The 19,940-nt window shown below is 38.6% G+C and overlaps 1 long non-coding RNA gene across 2 annotated transcripts in view; it reads right to left on the bottom strand.

The window, feature by feature from the left end:
• Positions 1 to 19,940, bottom strand: part of LOC306805754 — a 444,702-nt gene that overhangs the window by 110,190 nt on the left and 314,572 nt on the right. For both annotated transcript variants that reach the window (XR_013775288.1, XR_013775289.1), the window contains one exon: positions 19,362 to 19,409. This is a non-coding gene — a long non-coding RNA (uncharacterized lncRNA). The remainder of the gene's footprint in view (positions 1 to 19,361; positions 19,410 to 19,940) is intronic.

The following is a 19,940-nucleotide window of genomic DNA, read 5'->3' as shown; positions in this document are numbered from 1 at the left end:
GCATGGCATCTCTTCCAATGTAACCTGTTTTAGTTGGGTAATATAAATCTAAACAGTACAGCACTGGCACTCTACCCCACCCTCACCCATTTCTAATGGTAATCCTTTCCTGCCCTGTCTGCTATAAAATTAAAATCATTGCTTTCTCCTTGAAGAAATATACATTACATGCCTGAAAGAAAAGGATATTACATCCAATGCATGTACAAATCATCACCTGATCATATTACTACAGCATATTTTAGACAAAATTGGTGAAAGCTTCCCTGGATAAAAACATGAGAGCAAAATCATCAAAAAGTCAAGAAAATAATTTTGGAAGGGCTTGTTTCTTAGATTCCCCAAAGTAAAAATAATAATTAAAAAATAAATTCCATACACAAGCAGAAACACCATTAAGCTACACAGTTCCATCTTGAATATGCAAATATCAGACTTCAGTCCTAAGTCAGTTTGAAAATATAATGTCATGCAGATAATCAAGATCATCTGATGAAATAACGTTACGAAAAGAAGAAGGCAACTTCTTGAATGCAAGTTTTATATATTTTCACATCAAAACACAAATGGTCCAGGCAAAGTACAAGACTTTAATATCTTGATCACATTTTGCTTCACAGAGAAACAACTGGGATTTTGGGATATATAAAAGGATATTTTTAATTAAATCTTCAGAGATTGGTGTATTGAAAGGAACTAAATGTTTCATCACCCTATTAATTTAGTAATATGAAATTAATTTCACATTAATGTGGATAAATAAGGCTGCCTTTAATTTTAATTTCATAAAGCTAATGTCCCATTCAGAAATAAAAAAAAAAAAAAAAAACAACAAACCAAACAACAGTGTGCAAGCTATCCATTCTTCACTGTTGTACTCAAGGGCCTTGAGTTAGTTATAATCCATTTCTGGCAGCCTGAGAGATGAAGAAGCTGTGTTTGGGATGAAAAAGTGGTACTGTAAGGGAGAAGAATTTAACTCTGTTCTCATGGCCTAAAAGAGGAATTTGTGTCAGGACACTGAGCATTGCAGATGTCAAGCCTTTTTTTCCTTCCCCATTCTCCTCCCTGCCCTCACTAAATCAAAGACATGATCAAAATTTCCTTTTGCCTTCAGTTTCCATCCAGAAGACTGAGTCTTAAAAAATGACAACAGCTTTAGCATAGTAAAATTACTGCATTTCAGAATCTCCCCATGCACATGACAGAGTCTCTGTGGAGCTGAGAAGAGAAGCATATTCATGGTGAGCAAATGCAGCAAACATCTCTTTTTCTTTCCTCTTCAGGGGATGAGGAAAGGAGAGTTGCAATTCAGCAAGTCACTCTTTGTACAGAATTTTCAGAAGGCTTCTTGTCCATTTAGAAAGCTAAAACTGCAGCTATATAGGGGAAAGCACAAACTAATAACACAAGTTGAAGAATGGGGCTGAAACTCTGAATCTCCTGACCACTAAGGAGTCAATTCCCACTGCCTTGCATGAGGGGAGAGCAGTGAAATCTTAGCAGTGGTGCTATGCCTGGTTAATGGGGTAGGGAGCTGACATGGGCCCTTTGCAAAGTGGATTACAACAGGATGAATGACCTGTGCTGGATGAATAATGACCAGATAATTCCTTGAAATATAATGTAAGTTACAACCTTGCTAGACCACATTCCTGGAGTCTTGTCCTTCTTCCTGCAGGATATGGGACAAAGAAAAGGTGAAATGCAGGAGAAGGCACAAGTGCATTTCCTAAGTTGCTACAACAGTTGTTTTGATTTCTAAGGTTGTTTCTCCAGCAGAAGAGAAAGCCTGACAGGCATTTATTGAAACAGAAGTTATTGTACTGGATTTATAGAAGGAATTCATTTTAGGAACATAGAGGAGAAAGAAAAACAAACTACATACAACTACTCTACACAATCAAATGAGTTCTACTGTCTTACTACCTCTACATGGCTTAAATCTATTCCTTCATTCTTCCTTCCACCAAAAAAGCCAGGAGTGTTTCCAGCTGAGCAATAAAATAAAATACAAGCAAAGTACCAAATTAAAAATATCACAACTTCTAGATTGCTATGATCCTACATTTTTCACTTCCCTGTGGTTTTTTGATTGTTTGCTTGTTTTTGGGGGGTGTTTTTGTATACTTCAGAATACACTGACAAGGTCAGGTGATAACGATACAGGTTCAGAGAATGAGTTTAACACTGGGAAAGTAAAATTAATTAAACAAAGAAACAGATTATTTCCCTAAATTTATTTCATTTGTCCTATTCTACTTCATTCCTTACCTCTCCATCTTTTCCCATTTTGACTTCAAGCACTTTCAAGGATACATCTTTGCATTCTGCACCTTTCTCTTGTCTAAGGCAAAGGAAGGAATATGAGGATGAACTTGCCCTGAGTTCACTCAGCAATTACATCTTTGAAAACACTGCAGCTTCCCTGATACTGTCAACATAAAACTGAGAGCTGAATGGGTTGGATCAGAGAAGTTTTAGTTACCCTGGCAAAAAATGATTTCTGTTGAGGAAGGGTCCACAGCTAATTCTAATGTACTGTGACACATGACAGCTCCTCAAGCCCACCTGGCTGAAGAGTTGTACAGGAACACTCTCAATCACACTAATGGATTTGGGGGGAAAGTAGCATAGATGACACTTCACTAATTACACAACTTAATTTAGTTGTATGCTCTATAGAGCAAAAGAAAATGTCCAGCTTGTAACTAGCAAGCATATACCAAGAAAATGTCATCATTTTAACTCTGGAATTTGCAGTTTCTTCCCTTGCTTGGGAAAACAGGCTGGTGTAACCAGTGTGAGCAGAGGGAATGAGGCAGTGCTGTAGCTCCCAGCAACTCTGCTGGCCCTAGGAGCACTGTGACAGCAGTCCCAGTGAGTACAGACAGGTATAGCAAGCCAGAAGCAGTTCCAACAAAGCTGCATATCCCAAGCCCAGTGCTCTGCACTGTTTGCACAACAGAGACCCAGAAAAGCCCTCTTTTATTGTTTTACTACAGTCACTTACAAGAAGAATCCCTCAAAAGGGGAAAGGCCTCAAAACACATTTACAAACTCAGACTTTGCAAGTTCACTAAAACCAACAAATCTAACAAGAAAACTTCACTCTGTGGTATGAAATGTTTTGAAGAAAGTGTTAAAAGAAGTAGACTTTCTTTCCTTTCCGACCAGACAGTACAGTTTTTCAGAGAATCCATGTCATCATTCAGGTGTTTCTTCTGACAAAGCCAGAATCTAGAACAGAATCTTCATGAAAAAGAAACCAATAAATTAAAGCTCTTTGTGAGGAATTTTCCATTACTTCTGCTTCTCCCTGCCTATTAAGATTCTTCATTTGCTTCACCCTGAGATTTCTGCTGACAAGTCTATTCATTGTCTACTAGCCTAAATAAAATGCTAATAAACAAAATGTCAAAAAATGTATTCATATGACTTTCCCCTTTACACTGGGCTTGTTTTTAAAGGGACCATAGAACTAAACATTAACATCTGGTGAAATTAGGACACTTGTTCCCCTTGAAGACTAAGTTCTATTTCAGGCTTAAAAACAACTTGTGAAAGAACTATATGAAGTTTCCTTATTTCTCTGTTCTGTCAGGCTTGCACAAACTCTGCCACCCCACTAATTTCAACCACTGTCCCCCCTCCCATCAAAACCAAACAAGAATACCCATTTGGATATATATTGCACAATGTTAAACTTTCTACAGACTTTCTGTGGCGTCCCACAAATGTTTTATAAGGGGATTATAACATTTCATTGAGCTCCACAGATAAGTTGTCATTACTTCTGCAGAACTGAACAGAAAAGAACCTTATTTTGCTCCCATATGTGTTTATGTTTTGCTAATGCCTCACTCCCTCCCATCAGACTGGTGTGGAGCAATTATGTCCAAGTGCTCTTTGGCTGGGTATTCCCAAGGGAGTCCTCCCTTTAGCACATTTGTGCCAGTGAAGCTCAAGTGTAGGAATGGGCAGCATCACAAAGTAACCACTCCTAAACAAAGACACATCAGAAAGTGCCACTATGAATTTAAGAGTCCAGCAGTGAAAGCTGCAAGCAGCTGGCCACTGAGAACAGAGACAAGCTGTCATTAGCTGGGCATAAAACACCTAGGTAGAGTGCCAAACTGAAAGCACTCCATAGGAGACTCTTGTGTGTTTTCTCATTAATCTTAACCATTCAGAACTTCTGGAGACTGTCATTTTCTCTATGTAAGACTACTTGTTCAGCCTCTTTCAATAAACATACTGTTGAGATGCAAGACAGGAAGCAATGATTAGTCACAGGTAAGATATTCCTTGTTTCCTCACCCCCAGCTCCTTTTAACCTGGAACATATGATTCCCCAGCAACATCTAGACATTCTGTGGGGTTGGCATGACACATCTCTCCAGCCAAAACTATCACTTGTCCTAATCCAATTTGCTAGACATTTTCAGAATGAGATGGATGGGAAACAGAGCTTCACCTGCTTTTATATGGAAGTAGAGTTCTGCAGTGAGAATGACTGATATTTTAGTTTTTGGAGTGTGTTTTGTGAACCATTCAGGTGAGAGGAAAAAAAAGCAGCCCTGAATGTTTCCATCTTGCTTGGACTCTAAATGAGACACCTACAATAACAAACAAAAAGGTACCCTCAGGACACTTCCATGCATTTATTATAAAACAAAGATTAAAATAATTATATGGAAATTAAGGATAATATGGGATAATATGGACAATTTGTCTTCCTCTCAGTCAAACAGCAACATGGCCTAATTCAACAAATAGCTTCACACAGCATGCAAAATGGTAAAACAGCTCAGGCTGCAAGGACAGCCTGAATCACTCAGCTCTGGTAGGTGTGTCTCAGAGGGATCTACAAAGAGGTCAGGTTTCACTATTGCACTATTAACCTTTGGCAGAAAAAAACCAGCAAAGTTCTTTCATAAGTTTTCACAACTACACAGATGAAAATACAGACACTACCCTTATTCACCAGCTCAGAAACATAAAGAACCAGCATGGTAAAACTAACACAACTTTTCTCCCCCATCACTTTCCACACTTCTCATTTCTACCCAAAAAAAGAGCAGCTCCTAAATGATTCTGCCCTTTACAGAGTTTCAAAATCTGTTGTGATTTTCCCCTAGTTACCAGTGCCTCACCTATGCAAGCCATTTTACTCCTAAAGGGAAGTATGTTCAATCAAAGAAACTCCTCTTTCTAAGACATAAATCCTCCTATAGCAGTAGGATTGGAAACATTCTGGTTCTGAAATATGGCCTCTCTATTCTGCTGGCACCAGGAGACAGCCTATTATTATCATAATCCAGAACATTTCTCACTACATAGAAGTTAAACTTGGAAGCAGCTTCAAAACTATAGGCCCTACTTTCAGCTCAGAGTTAATTTTCTTAGTTACTGGTTCAGGGCTGTGATTTGAATATAGTATGAAAATAATGTTGGTAACACACTCATGTTTTAGTTATTGCTAAATCATTTTTACCCTAAATCAAGTGTTTTACACTTTCTCATGCTCCAGCAAGCAGGTGCACAAAAAACTTGAAAATACAGCCTGGATAGGTGACCTGAACTGGCAAGAGTTCCACACCATAGAATATACACCATGGAATATCATGCCAGTATATAAACTGGGAGTAGTTGGCCAGAAGTTGCTGACCACTGCTGGGGAACAGGCTGGACATCAGCCAGTAAGTGGTGAGCAGTTTCACTGTGCATCCATTTGTCCACCCATCCATCCATCTCTCTCTCCTTTCACTACAGTTATTACTATCCTTCTTTCAGTTATTAAACTACTCTTATCTCAGCCCCAAGGATTACAGGTTTTTGGCACCAATCCTCCTCCCCACTGAGGTGGGAGGTGTGGGCAGTGAGTGAGTGGCTGTGTGGCACTTAGCTGCCAGCAGCATTAACCATGACAATATGTGATTCTTGGTGGGACAGGCTCTCTCCAAGTAGATGAGGTTACAGGGAAGAAGAGAGCAATAACATAGAAGTGACAAATTTAGGGCAGCCTTGATACTCCAGACAACAGGGGTTGAGGGAGAGAGGGGAATGATCAGTAGCTACAAGAAATCACCAAAACTCATATTACCCTCAAATTTGATAAATATTCACCTAACCTCTTACTGTCACTAGCTTTTCTTTCGGGAATGGTTTTCCATGGCTGGAGATAAAAAAATTGATCTAATTTTCATACTTTTAGGAATGTAGCTAGAAGAAACTTTCTGCTTTTAGACATAAAAGCTTAGAGAATCTGTGAATTATTGAGTTACAACACCCTTTGAGGTACATTAAAACACAAGGTTTTCATTAGTGCCAAATACTATTTATCTCAAAGAAACTTATTGCTTAATTACACTTTTAAAAGGTTGAAACAATAATGATTTTTATGATTATAAATAAAATTTTAAAGATTATTCAAATAATAGAGCAATTTGCCTTCAAAAAAGCAACATAACATCTTTTTTTTTTCTTTGCTTTGAATAATACTGTCTCAAACAGTTGTCTTGGTGTTAATGGATACACTTGATATTACCCAAATAAGACTGTAGCACAGTTTGTCCCTTAGTAAGTTTAAATGTGACTTACCCTATTAAAGAATCACAAAGCCCTTTTCCATCCATTTTTACAAGTGTTTTGAATATAAGAATTCATCAGGATTTAGAGGATTAAGAAATCACTGTCCACAAAAAATGATCTGCAGAAATTTTCATTAGTTCTTTTATGAGTTGGCAGCAAATACTCTAGCTGTGAACTTTTATGAAGCCATAAATATAAAGGACCTTCTGATACTGGTACGATGATAATACTAAATTTCCTTTTTGCAGCTGCAGTTGATCCTTTGTATTTGGTAAAAAAAAAAAAAAAATCTCTTTTTGTAATTTAACAGAGAAAGTTTGGCTAAACTACTGTATTGCCTTTGAGCACTCTGAGTGGAAGTTCATGAATTAAACCCACATGGCAACACAATCCCCATCCCCACCTTCCCCTTAAGGTGGCTATAAAGTGTCAGTAGAAGGCCAAGCTGTTTATTTTACTTAGCACTGGATTTTGTAAGTAAATGAGTTGCTAGTGGGGTGTATCTGTAACCAGCTCTGTTACATCACTAAACTTTTATTAAACTATGCAATAAGTACTAAACCAATCATTAAATGTTAAAATTCAATACTAAGAGTGGAAAATAAGAATATGTAAGTAGGCAACCTATTCCATAAAAGACTTGTCCATAAAAGGATGTTTGATCATAGGGAGAGAAAAACATTCTTTGCTACTGACAGCTTTTTACAAAACTTGATTTCTCAGGGGATTTATTTTTGGGGAATAAAATTTAAGAAGGGATTTTGTCAACATATAAATACTTTTCACCACAGAGATTCTTGGATAAGTTACTCTGATAAATTTGTGCTACTCTAGATTTGCTGGAATACTATCAATATGTTTCACTTATTTGTCCAATAAACAGGGAAGACTCATTTTCCTCACAGTATCTTGGGAGGAGAACACAATCTGAGAGAGAAGGGAACTCATTCTCTTGGCTTCTGAGTTCCTAAACCAATAGCAGAGAAGCAAAGAAGCAGAATAAAAGCCATCCATCTAGAGAAACAGATATGCTGGCCTACAATTACTGTAGCATAAGAGTAGTAGCATAATTATTTTTCCTTGTAGGGTTTCCTAGGATTCTCAGGAGTTTGACCAGAAAGGATGTAAAGTAACCAAGCTGTGCAGATATACAGCAAAACTCACTGTGAGATAAGTTGCAGTTGCTTGTCTGTCTCCCAAGGCAAATCAAGTATCAGTTTAACTAATGGAAAGTTATCAATCATGCAAAAGAAGAAAGCCACAATTAGAGACCCACTCTTTGTATCTGTAAATCTATGAACCAAGGTCTCATATCATTATTCACTGACTCTGCTGGGGATTATGAACTAAGGTCAGCAAGCAAACTCTGCAGAGCACATGCTTTACTGGACCAGCCTAATGACAGCCTGCACTCTAAATCTGAAGAGCTTGGCTAGAGTCCTGCACTCAACATAAAACATATTTCAGAACTGAAATAGTTGCTGTGAGCACCTGTTATTCATGCCCACTGACAGAAAATATAGGGAACTCTATATGTCCTTTGCCTCCATATATGGTGCATTTTCCTACGATACAACTGAATAATCCAGTGTGTTTGCTGATATATCTAAAAAGTAAACAATTATCACTATACCTTTCCAGTATTATTCTATAGTGATCTGCAAAGCTCAACCTTGAAATTTAATATATGAAATACGTTTTGTAGCTTCAGTGATGAAAACTGAGGGTCTCTGTCCCTCTTTCTTTGATTCTATTTTACAAAGCAGACCGCACACATTAAACATTGGAGATTCTTATTTGCTATCATTTTAACAATTGAGGAACAGATCTCAGCTCATGTACACAATTTTTCACAGAACCAAAGAATCATTTAGGTTGGAAAAGGCCTCTGAGCCTTTTCAAGTTCAAACACTTACTGGTCACAGTCTTGCCAACTAGACCTTGGCAGTAAGCAAGTAAGTAATGTCCAGTCATTTCTTGAACATCTCCAGGACAGTGATACTACCACCTCCCTGGGAAGTCCATTCCAATATTTAACAACCCATTCCATGAAGAAATTCTTACTGATGTCCAGCCTGAACCTTCCCTGGCACAGCCTGAGGCCATCTCCTCTTGTCCCATCACTTGCTACCTGGGAGAAGAGGCTGATCCCCACCAGGCTACACCTCCTTCCAGGCAGCTGTAGAGATTGATAAGTTTCCCTGAACCTCCTTTTCTCCTAGATGAGCTCCCCCTATCTAGCCCAGTTGCTCCTCACAGAACCTGTGTTCCAGACCCTTCCCCAGCTCCACTGTCCTCCTCTGGGCTCACTGCAGCCCCTCAATGTCTTTCTTGTCATGAGAGAACCAGAACTGGACACAGCACTCGAGACGGAACCTCACCAGGAGCACAGGGAGACAGCCACTGTCCTGGTCCTGCTGGCCACACTATTCTTGCTACAAGCCAGAATGCCATTGGCCTTACTCAATTTCAAGTTTCCTTTGGAAAAAATACAGTTCTAAGGCGTCTAAAAGCATATTATGACTGAACGATGGTTTATTAGGTGCTCCCAACAGGTGACTGTAATTAAAAATAGGGTCACAAGGAAGGAAAGTAATCCAGGTGAACAGGGGCCTCCATTTGTCTCCTTTACATGGAGCTAGCCTTGTAAAGCTCAAGAAGTGCACAGATATAACTTAGAAACCTAATTAGGCCATTAGAAGTAAACTCTATTAAAAACCACCCGTAAGCTTTAACGATAAACTGCAGCCATTTCAAATTTAATACTGCACTAGCAAGTAATACTGCCATTGAATAATTCAACATTCTGTAACATAAGGCAAGATGAGAGGAATGAGAAAGCACAATTGCTATTTTCATTATGATGTGCCTTTTTGGGAGGTATAGTATAAACCTCATAGCACTGGCACTAATTATTTTGGCATCTTATTGGCAGTCACAATTAGACAAAATGCAGGAATTTCTAAGAGCAAAACAAGTTCTTGGCTAGATTTCTTCAGCCCAATATACTTCAGACTTTTATTTATGGCTAAATTGAAGCAGGATGTCAAATCTGGGTCCCTTAGAACAAAATCTTAATAATTAACTGGCAAAACTGAACATGATCGTTTCTGACACACCTACACTGGTAATTATTGCTTTGAGGCCATTTACTAATGAAATTAATGTATTCATTGCCCTAACAAATTAGCATAACTCATACATAATGCCCCATATTTCAAGACCTTCCTAGAAAAACAACACTTAATACCGCAGAATGAAATGGCAAGGGCATTACATGGAGACAGAATTCACTGAATTGCTGCATGTTAAAACCACAATGGCTAAGTGTTAGTTATAAAGTAAAATGTAAACACAATGTGGGTATTGAAACCATTAATAGTGTAGTCAAGAGTATAAAATCGATGATTATCTTTGCACTTCAAATAAGCACATATTACAATAGCAGTAACCATGGAAAGTAATTAACTGGCAACTTTTAGAGATATGAAGTATGAAAAGGAGGCAGTGCTGAAGCAATTTCTTCTTCCTTCTCAAAATCATAATAAATACAGTGTGGCTACTGTGCTTTTTCACTCATATTTCCATTCAGATTAATTCAGTGCCTGGAAGTGGCTACAGCAGCCATAGGGTCAAGCAACACCAAAAGGCAGGATTAAACACATTACCTTTGGAATGACCAGAACAGTAGCACCAACCTACAGCCAATTCCAATTGCCAAGATTCTCTCAGTTATTCCACGAGTCTTCTATCTCACCATGCAGAACACAGGTCAGGGAAGCAAACCACCATGTGGCTGGATGCAGTCCCAGTTTGATGGAAAGCACTGCTGGCTCACCTGAGGCCCCCAGGCCACAGCCAGAACAAGCACTGCCACTGACAGAGCACTTGCATCCTGTGACCTGCAAGTGCTGGTATGAGGCAGATTTCATGGGAGGAACCATTGCTTTTGAGCAGGAGAAATCTCTGCATATACTTCAAATCAGAAAATTATTTTGAAGTAGAAGACAGGGGCAAAACCACAATGGCTTTGCAGAAAGTCATCTCTACTCTGCATTATTCATCCCCTGGCTCAGCCAGCAGGTGGAAGGCCTGAGAGCTAAGGAAAATTTGACCAGGTGTTTCCTCCAGACAACTCAGGAGCCAGCCCTAATGACAGTTACAGCAAGGTTACTTTGCTTGTGTTCTCTACAATTGTCTAAAGGTTATTTCCTTCTGAGAAGTACTGAATAGGAGCATATTCTTGTGCCACCCCCTTCTTCCCTCTTACACAGGCATAAATCCAAAGAAAAAAAAAGAGGTTTTAGGAAAAAAAAAAAATTTAGGGGGAATATTATGGAATCATCACCTCAAGCCAGAAGTTTCCTTGGAACCCCATTCACACGTGTTTGGCTCCTACCCACAAGATTAAAGTTTTATATCTTTATTAATGTTTTTATTCTAATCAATGTAACTTAGATGTTCTCATTATCATACAAATACCTGAACTTTTTCAATCCTCTTAAGTTCTTCACTGCTGTGATATCTTATGCCAATGAGTTCTAATGCTAATTAAAAGTTGCATGAAATTTCATTTGACCAGTTCTCTAAATTTTGCTTGTCAAGTCATTCCCTTTCCTCTCCCAAAAATTCTTCTCTGAGACTTCCTCATTTTGCAATTTTCCCCACTTTGAATTAAGAATCCAAGTCTCTCCTGCTTGTAAGTAATCTTTCTTTGTCTGTCTAGAAGAGTCTATCTAGAAGACTTGACTATCTAGAAAAAAATCTAGATTTCTTCTGCTTCAATTTTATATTTTTTCATTATTTCTTTTTAAAACAGAAAATAACTAGAACACAAGATAGAGTAAGAGATTTTTCTAGGCCACTGAATTTGCTTTAGATATTGCAAACATCCCAAAAGCACATTTTAGAACGTTTAAAGAGTCCAGTAGTAGATTCCCAGTGTTCAATTATAAGGGTTATTGTGCTCTCTCTCACACAGACATGAAACCTAATTATGCTGTGGCTATTACTAAGTATAGATAGATACCTTGAGGCAATTAATGTATGACTGAGAGCTCTCCATTTGTGTCTGTCTGAAGACCTGATCTTTGGGCCAATCTTGTAAATTGTCAAGAAACTGCTTCTTTGAACTTTAGCCTGTTGACACACTAAGCCATTTTATAAATGGGTAAACACTACCTCATTAATACTCCTCACAACTGCACAGGCAGGGAACAATTTTTATTTACACTACCCCTTCTTTACACTCAAATAGCCAGTCTCTATGTATTTCTGACTGTGCTATATAAAGCCAGAGTCACATCAAGCAACATTAGTGAGAACAAGAATCAGGTCTTCAACATCATTTCATTGAGCAGGCAACAAGTAGTATAAGGCTTTATTTTGGTGAGTCTTCTTCTATTTAAAAATACCAAAAAACTTACACAAACTTTAGAAATTCGTAAAATATTTTATAACACTGCACTACAAGAACAGCAGTTCCCAGCCAAGTTAATGTATACCTTTTCATTGAGAAATAGTATCTGGTTGGACCACAGAAATCTACGCCCCATCCTCATGGCTGGTCTATTCTATGGCATTTATAGCACTAGACTGAAATACTCCCACATCTGATATATTTTGTCCAGATAATAATTATATACTAAAATATTGCATTAGTATCAACTGTTTGAGTCACATTTATGTGGAGAAGGTTAGCCCTCTTTCATCCCCAGGCACTTAGTTCACCTGCTTTTCACTTTAGGTCTCTCAGTGGTACATAGGTTTTATTTTTGGCAGCATGCCTACTTTTAGTTAATTCCTTTGTCTGACATGTTGTTACTTGTCTCAAATATGCCTCTGCAACCTTTCTTCCTCCAGGTCAGTTGTAATTTCTGTCCTATCATTTACTACTGGATACAGAGTTACCTTTGTATTTCTGACATTCCCAGCAGATGTTTTTGTCTGACCCAAGTGCTCCTCACCACCTGTCGCCTTGCTTCCAGGTTTGGCTATAAATAATCCTCTCCTTGCTGGTTTGACTATAAATAATCCCCTCCCCACCCTGTTGGGTTTTGGAGTCAGCTGGTTCCAATTTAGACAAGGCAGATCTTCCCTTTCCTTTACAGAGTTAGAGTTCCCTCTCTTCATTGTTACCCACACAGAAATGCTATCACCGCACAAACTCACAAGTATAGAAATGTATTGGTAGGCCCCTAAATCAAGTCTTTTGCTGTTCATCTACATTTTCATTCTAGTACTTCTCACATCTCAAAGTTACAGTACCAATATGCACAAGAGATGCTGGGCTGTGCTTATGGTCAAACTTGCCTTGCTTCCAGAGGAGGCCCAACGTGTCTACCTTGTGGACAAGTGCTGCAGGGCACCCTCAGGTGTCCTTGCACACTTGAATGTGCTTTTGGACCTGGGCAGGTCACAGGACTGTGGTTCTCACCAGCCTCCCTCTGCTCTAGCCCACAGAGCCTCTGCATGTGCCACAGTAATGTCTGGACGTGCAAGCAGACAAGTGTCCTTCTTAGAAATTACACCAATATAGCTCTCAGAAACCCCCTGAAGCAGGTTATGTAGAGGATGTCTAAACTATATGGACAGATATCCATGATCTTCAGAGTCTCACTGCAGGTTTCTCTGAGCACAGGTGCTTTGCAGTTTTACTCAATAAGCTGCAATTAAATCCTGACGAAGACCTGTCTTGAGGTATCCAGAAACTGTTCCCCTGAACTCATGTACCTGGTGCTCAAGGAAAGTTTTCTCTTCAGCACTTCTCATATAAGACCTGACATTTTAATGCATATTTTGCACACTTCAGAAGCAAAGAAATGCATTAAACTCACCTCAGTAGTTTGTTTGTGAACTGTACTGAGGAATGTAGGATCTTGGTGTACATTTACTTGTTTACCTTTTTAAAAATATAAGAAGGAGAAATGCCTTAGTCAGACTAGGGTGGCTAGTGTCAAGTTAAGAGGGAGACAGTCCATATATCAGCAGCCAGAATTTAAGAGGTTGTCTACTGGCAGGTCCTATAGGAAGAAGGGAGAGGGGGAAATCAAACAAGAAACATCCAATCCAAGACAGCCCTGCCAAATAAAAAAAAAAAAAAAAAAAGAACCCAAAAATCCCAAACAAACACGCAAACAAAAAAAGACTAAAAACACCCAAAAACCCACAAAACCCCAAACAAACAAAAAAATCCCAACCAAAACAACAAGAAAAAAAAAAAAAAACACCAAAAACCCTGTCACAACAAACATCCCCCCCATGCCCCCCAAAAAACTGTGCCTAGGAGAAGTTAAATCCAACTGGAAGAGGCACATGACCTTTCTTAATGGACTGTCTTTCATAGTTTTGGCACACCATTTCTTTAGGGACTCTATTTCACATTACTCTTCTCATCAAGTAGCTATACCAAGTAATAAATGCTGCTTTTCAAGGTTTTGACTCAAGAATGTCCTACAGAGGGTGAGGCAGAAAAAAAGGCAGCACCAGAATTTGACTTGAGAAAATATGTTGTGTTTATGGCATCCTCAGGAAAAGCAATGACTGCAGCAGTAGTAGTAGGCCACCTGCAGCAAGATAAGCAGTAAGTGAGAATTAAAGAAGAAAAAAAATGCTGACTGATCTTCTCAAAAACATTAAAAACTTGACTGGAGCCAGAAAAAAGTGATGGATTTGTTGGGGTGTCTTTCACACATCTTCAGTAAAAATTTAGAGTAAAAGCAGAGATTAAGGAGTGTGGAAAGGAGCTGGTGAGAGAAAGCATAGTAAAATCTTGAGAAGATACAGATGTCTGTATGCATTTAATGAGATTATGCCACTTTATATGTAGGGAAGACCTGCATTTAGTGCCATGTATTATCCAACCTAGACAGAGGCATTGTGTGCTAGGGGTTAATGTGGAGAGTGGCAAATTGGGCAGTGATGTCCCTACATGCAACTGGAAGCCCTAATGCAGCATAGCTGGAGCAACTCTGTGTGACCTTAAAGGCTGTACATACAAGTCTTGCCTGCAAAACCCGTGAGAACTTTTCCTGCTATGATTATAAACTTTACTAAGTTAGACTCTCATAGAGTTATATAACCCTATGTGGTAGTTAATGAAGTGCTGGATGTAAGAAAAATAACTGCAATGTTATTTTGCCCCTGGTATGTTTTGCCTTATAAGGATTAAAACTAGAGCTGATTCACTTGGGTTTTGTGATCTCTATCATGCTGCAGTAATAATAATACTTAGCACTTTATAGCACTTCTCACTTATAAAAAGTGCTTTATAAACATTATCTAATTATTAATCTTCACAAAAGTCCTGTGATACAGGTATACAGGTCAATTTAATGTTCTCTTTTAATAAACCACGAGTACTTTAGTAAATTGAAAATATAAAGTACATTAAATTCACTTAAGAGAAACAAACGTTAGTGAACAAATCACAATTCTCTCTACAACATTCTAAGTGGGCAATACACACAGCAAACTGTCAGTGATCACCAACTCAGAGGTCCATTAAGAACAGTCCATATAGGAAATACTTCCACTGCCTACTTGAGAATCATTGTTTTTCTGGTGATAACATGAATAACATGAAAGCAGAGAGACTCTACCAATACAAATGAAGTTCCTTGATCAAGACCACACTATACTAAATTCTACACAAGCAAAACATTGTACTCCTTACCCTACAATGTTAGAGATCTAGGTATAACACTGAGGGGTAAGAGATGGGGAATGGGAGGAAATCAGTACAGTTACACAGCAATCATCCCTGCTCATACTGCATCTGCCCACAGAAACATATGCAGAGCCACTTTACACCAGGATACTCCTTATCTCATTAGTATCCTGTAGCTCTCTCTGGTGATACATCTCAAACTTCAGTGTTTATGATCAAAGACAGGACAAGAGTTTGCTGAGTTATGTAATGAGTGAGGAAAAAAAGCAGGGGGGAAAAAAAGACAATTTCCTACTTTAGGTAGTTAAAAAGTTGCCTCAAAGAGTTTGGAGTCTACATCTTGTTTTTTTATATGACAGTCTATGAGATACAGGACAAGTTCCTAAAGCTAAGCCTCTCACTCAAGGTCATCTATCAACAGTATGTTCCTCCAGTGCTCCATGCCCTACTGGAAACCTGGGGTCTGCCTTGCTCAAAGTGCTGATCACTCATAAATGCAGCTGAAATTAAAGGGAGCTGTGCTTTCAGCTTACTACCCAATGTTAAAGATTGTGAAAAAGATAGGAGCAGGATGTCTCAGACTGGATTCCCAAATTAGTAGGTGCTTTCAACTTTGATTTACTCTGCCTCAGTCTCCATCTGTCAAATGAGGACAATAATTCCTCCTCATTTCATGGGGCTGTTGTGAAAATAACTTCATTAATGGTTTTTGAAGCATTGGTAGTGTTAAGAGCTATGCAGAAACCTAGGATGAAATTAATAGTTCTGTCTCTGGAGCAAGTTCTCAAAAGCATGCAATAAAAAGGGCCTGAAGGCACACACTTAACTGAAGAGAAAATAATAAAATATTGGATTTTATATATTTGAACAAAATATTTGAACTGCTGAATGATTGAGTGCTGTACTTTAACCTGCATTCTCCAGCAGATTTCTTCCTGATTTTAAACTCTCAACTCGTAATCTCAGCTTTTATTTGTAAATTACCATGTTCTTAAAAATTTGGATCTATCCAGCTCTCCACAAATACCATAGCACAGAATCTGACTGATAAGCCTGTGACTCAGTAGCATCACTAGGAATATTTAGAGTCACTCTACAGACCTTAATCATTTCAGCTCATGAAAGGCAACAATAGCATCTTTCTCAATGGTAAACCAAACAGGAACCAGTACTTCAAAGAAAGATGATCACACTTTGACAACAGATTTTGATGGTATACTGGAAGAGCAAAAGAAAAATGCAATTCAGGGGAGAAAAAGTGCTCAAAATTTAACACAGAACAATACCTATTCACTTCCTTTCCAGAAACAACCAAATCGTTTTGATCGTAGTCTTTCCAAATGTTTTGCCCCACAAGGAGGCCCAGTGTAGAAGTTATCAACTCAAATATTTAAAGTTTGTGAATAAATTAATTTTTAAAATCCTGTTTACAGTAATTTATCAGTGATAATTTTCAGGTATTCTTGAAGACAGTCAATATTCTCTGCCCTACCTAGAACACACATGCTCACACTGTTTTACACAGTGTTCAGCTTGCTGTGCAAGCATCTCTCCTAGCACATCTTCAGTGCTGAGGGGGTTTTACTATTTATTATTTTTATTATACACCCCCTAGCTGTTTCTAGGGAAGAATATTCTCCTAGGGAAGAATATTATTCCTTAGCTTCCCTTAAATAATATACAGATGACTAATCACTGTGGCACCCAGGAAAGATACGTCAGGGAGGGTAAACATTCTGAGAAGAATGAACCCTTGAGCTATCCCTGCCAAATGCTCTTACCTGGAACTGTCACAATGATTGTGGTGCAACCAAAGAAGGAGCCTTTGATGACAGAGGAGTTATCTGAATGAAACTGCTTGGTGAGTAGAAAAAAGCCTACTGCCAGTTAGTCTGAAGAAGTGCCATTTAACAGAAATTATAGAACCACAGGGCTGCCATTCTTGACTATAACAGTGATACTATCAAGTGCATTTCTAAAAATGTGAGTGAGAAAAACCTGCTATTGTCTGCTTTACTTCCACTTGTTCAATTTGCTGAAAAAGTAGAAATGCAATAGCTGTTTTTGGCTGAACAGCATTAGGATAGTATGGTTTATAAGGGGCTGGAGCTAAAACTAGAACTGCAGCTTCCCCAGCACCAACATAGAAAAAAGAACAACTTCTTACATCTCCTTCCTACCCTAGTGCTGGCTACTCAGTCTAAAGCAATCTCCCTAAATTTTAAAGTAATGTTTGCAATGTCCTCTCCATATTTTCACTTTTTCTCCCTAGGTGTCTTACTTTATGTACTTCACCTGTATTTTGGTACCAAATCCAGTCGTCTGAGTAACAATTCTGATGCCCTGAAATTTGTCATGCAATGCCACGTAAGGATTAAAATAAGACTTTGTCAGAATTAATGGAGGTGTGAAGGCTAACAGATCAGATATACTGGCATGCAGCCTGTGACAGCATTTAGGAGGCCAACACCCCATCTCCTGCAGAGTCCTCATAGATCTGGGAGACTCTTGCTGTATTTGCAGCCCATAGGCAGACTAGAGAGCACAGAGGCAGTTTCAGGGACAGCAAATGCCCACAGATCTCCCAACTGACAAACAGACTCCATCCTGAACTTCTGTCAAAACTGAACTCCATCCTATCACCAACAGATCACTGGTGGAGAACAAGAGAACTCTAAGCATAATATGTGGGATAGAAGACAGCTCACTTACCTGGCTACAAAACTGAATTCACAGCAGTTGAATTCACAGAGGCCTCTCACAGCCTGTCCACAATACCACAGTACAATATTAAATACAATACCTCAGACAAGAAGTAACTGATGTCCCAGCAGTAGGCTTAAAACAGCTACTTTGTCAGGACAAAATAAAAATACACAAACCAACAAACTAAAAAGGTGACTTAAAATGGATAGATTCTTTCTCCTCCTGCCACAATTCCTTACAATAGTTCTTCAGCCACACAGGGCTCCTTGTAATCAGGCAGCCAATATTTTCCTTTTCCTGATGTATTCTTATATACTTTGTGGTATAGATGGCAATGCTTAATTTGGTCCTCACAGGAATCTGGAATATAGGCTTATGGAATGCAGCTGGGAGCTGCATGTGTATGAATGCCTGTGCTGGAGCTAAAAAGTGAAAATCCACTTCAAAGGAGTAATGGAGTCAGATATTGGTGGGACAAGAAGGACGATGTGAGGAATGTGAAAAGATAATGGGAGCTGTGGTTTGAATGTGACATTTACAAGAGGAATTAATACAAATAATAATGACCAGCTAGCAACAGTGTCCTCCCACGTGGGTTGCATCTCACTAAAGTTAGTAAAAGCTCCTTGGTGCACAGAGTACAGTATGAATTTTCAGTAATTTACTCTGATATGAAAATATTTCTAATCTGATAAGATTAGATTAGAGAAGCTGCTGATAAGAATCAGTGAGAGGAGAATATCTCAGGCCATATTTGTCTATCAATTCACTTTTTTGTCTCACATAAACTCAAACTTGTTTCAGATGCTTATTTCATCACAGAGCTACCTCTGAAGTACACAATTCAGCAACATACTTCAGAAAAGTATCTTCTATTATACAGTAAAGAGAAATGCAACTTCTTTTCGAATAATTTGTCTAATTACTCCCAAATTAGAATAACAATTCCACCCCTTTATTTGTTCTAAAGGCAGAGGAAAACATCTTTTACACTCCTCTACAGCAGGAGACAGCTGACTGTGGATTGTAGGGGTGTACATGTCCACAGAAGAGAGAAGGGAATTCACACACAAAACTGTACCTGAGGAAACAACAGCTTGAACTCTGTCTGGCATGTGAGAATGACTTACAGACCTGGAAGCTCTTTCAAGGAAGAGATTCAAGACAGAGCTGATATGGAAAAAGGCCTCATTCTAATGCACTCCTATGTCTTGGAAGGGATCTGCCATCAGAATGACTTACAGCTCTGTGCTCTATTCTCCAAATCTGTATTTCTCAATTTCCTAGTACTTCTAAAGCACAACTTACTCCATGCTTTCCTGATCTGCAGACTGCCAATTTCACTTCAATAAATACTGTCAAAAAATTTCATAAAATCAGTTGTGTCACTTACCTATGCTGTAAATATACGTTGTGTCAGATTATCTCCTGTTCAAGAACTCTAGAAAAAAACCCAGACAAACAAAACTGTTAGTAATTAAACTTGTTTAAATCATATCTTTTCCAGCCAGGTACCCATAAAACCTTCTAGTATCATCCTCCCAGCAGAATTTAAGAATAGCAAGGACAGATCTGTAATGAAAGTGAATGCCTGAGCATCCTGAAATCTATTTCATATTTGATAATTGGCACCTTTCTTCCATTTAGAGTTTTCATATTATGCAAATGCTTATATACTGTGAGTCAATGAAGTATAGAAAGATAAGCTTCAATTACATTATGGACAATCAGCATAAAGTAGAGCTCAGGATGCCTGGGCCTCCCTGAGCCTTTGGAAACAATCAAGGTTCATGGTGTTCAGCCATTGCCTCAAGGGAAATGCACATAGTTTCAGCGAGATAATGCAGTCAAAGTGACATGAGTTTTTATAGCAAAAGTATGACCTGTAAAGGCCTTGCCTTCATAAACCAGCTTTCAATAATATCGTTATCAAAACCAGATTATACACTTTACAGACCCAAATGTGCCCACA

This window comes from Erithacus rubecula (genome assembly GCF_903797595.1).
Source record: "Erithacus rubecula genome assembly, chromosome: 10".
Taxonomy (NCBI): Eukaryota; Metazoa; Chordata; class Aves; order Passeriformes; family Muscicapidae; genus Erithacus; species Erithacus rubecula.
This window is presented reverse-complemented; position numbering and strand designations above follow the sequence as displayed.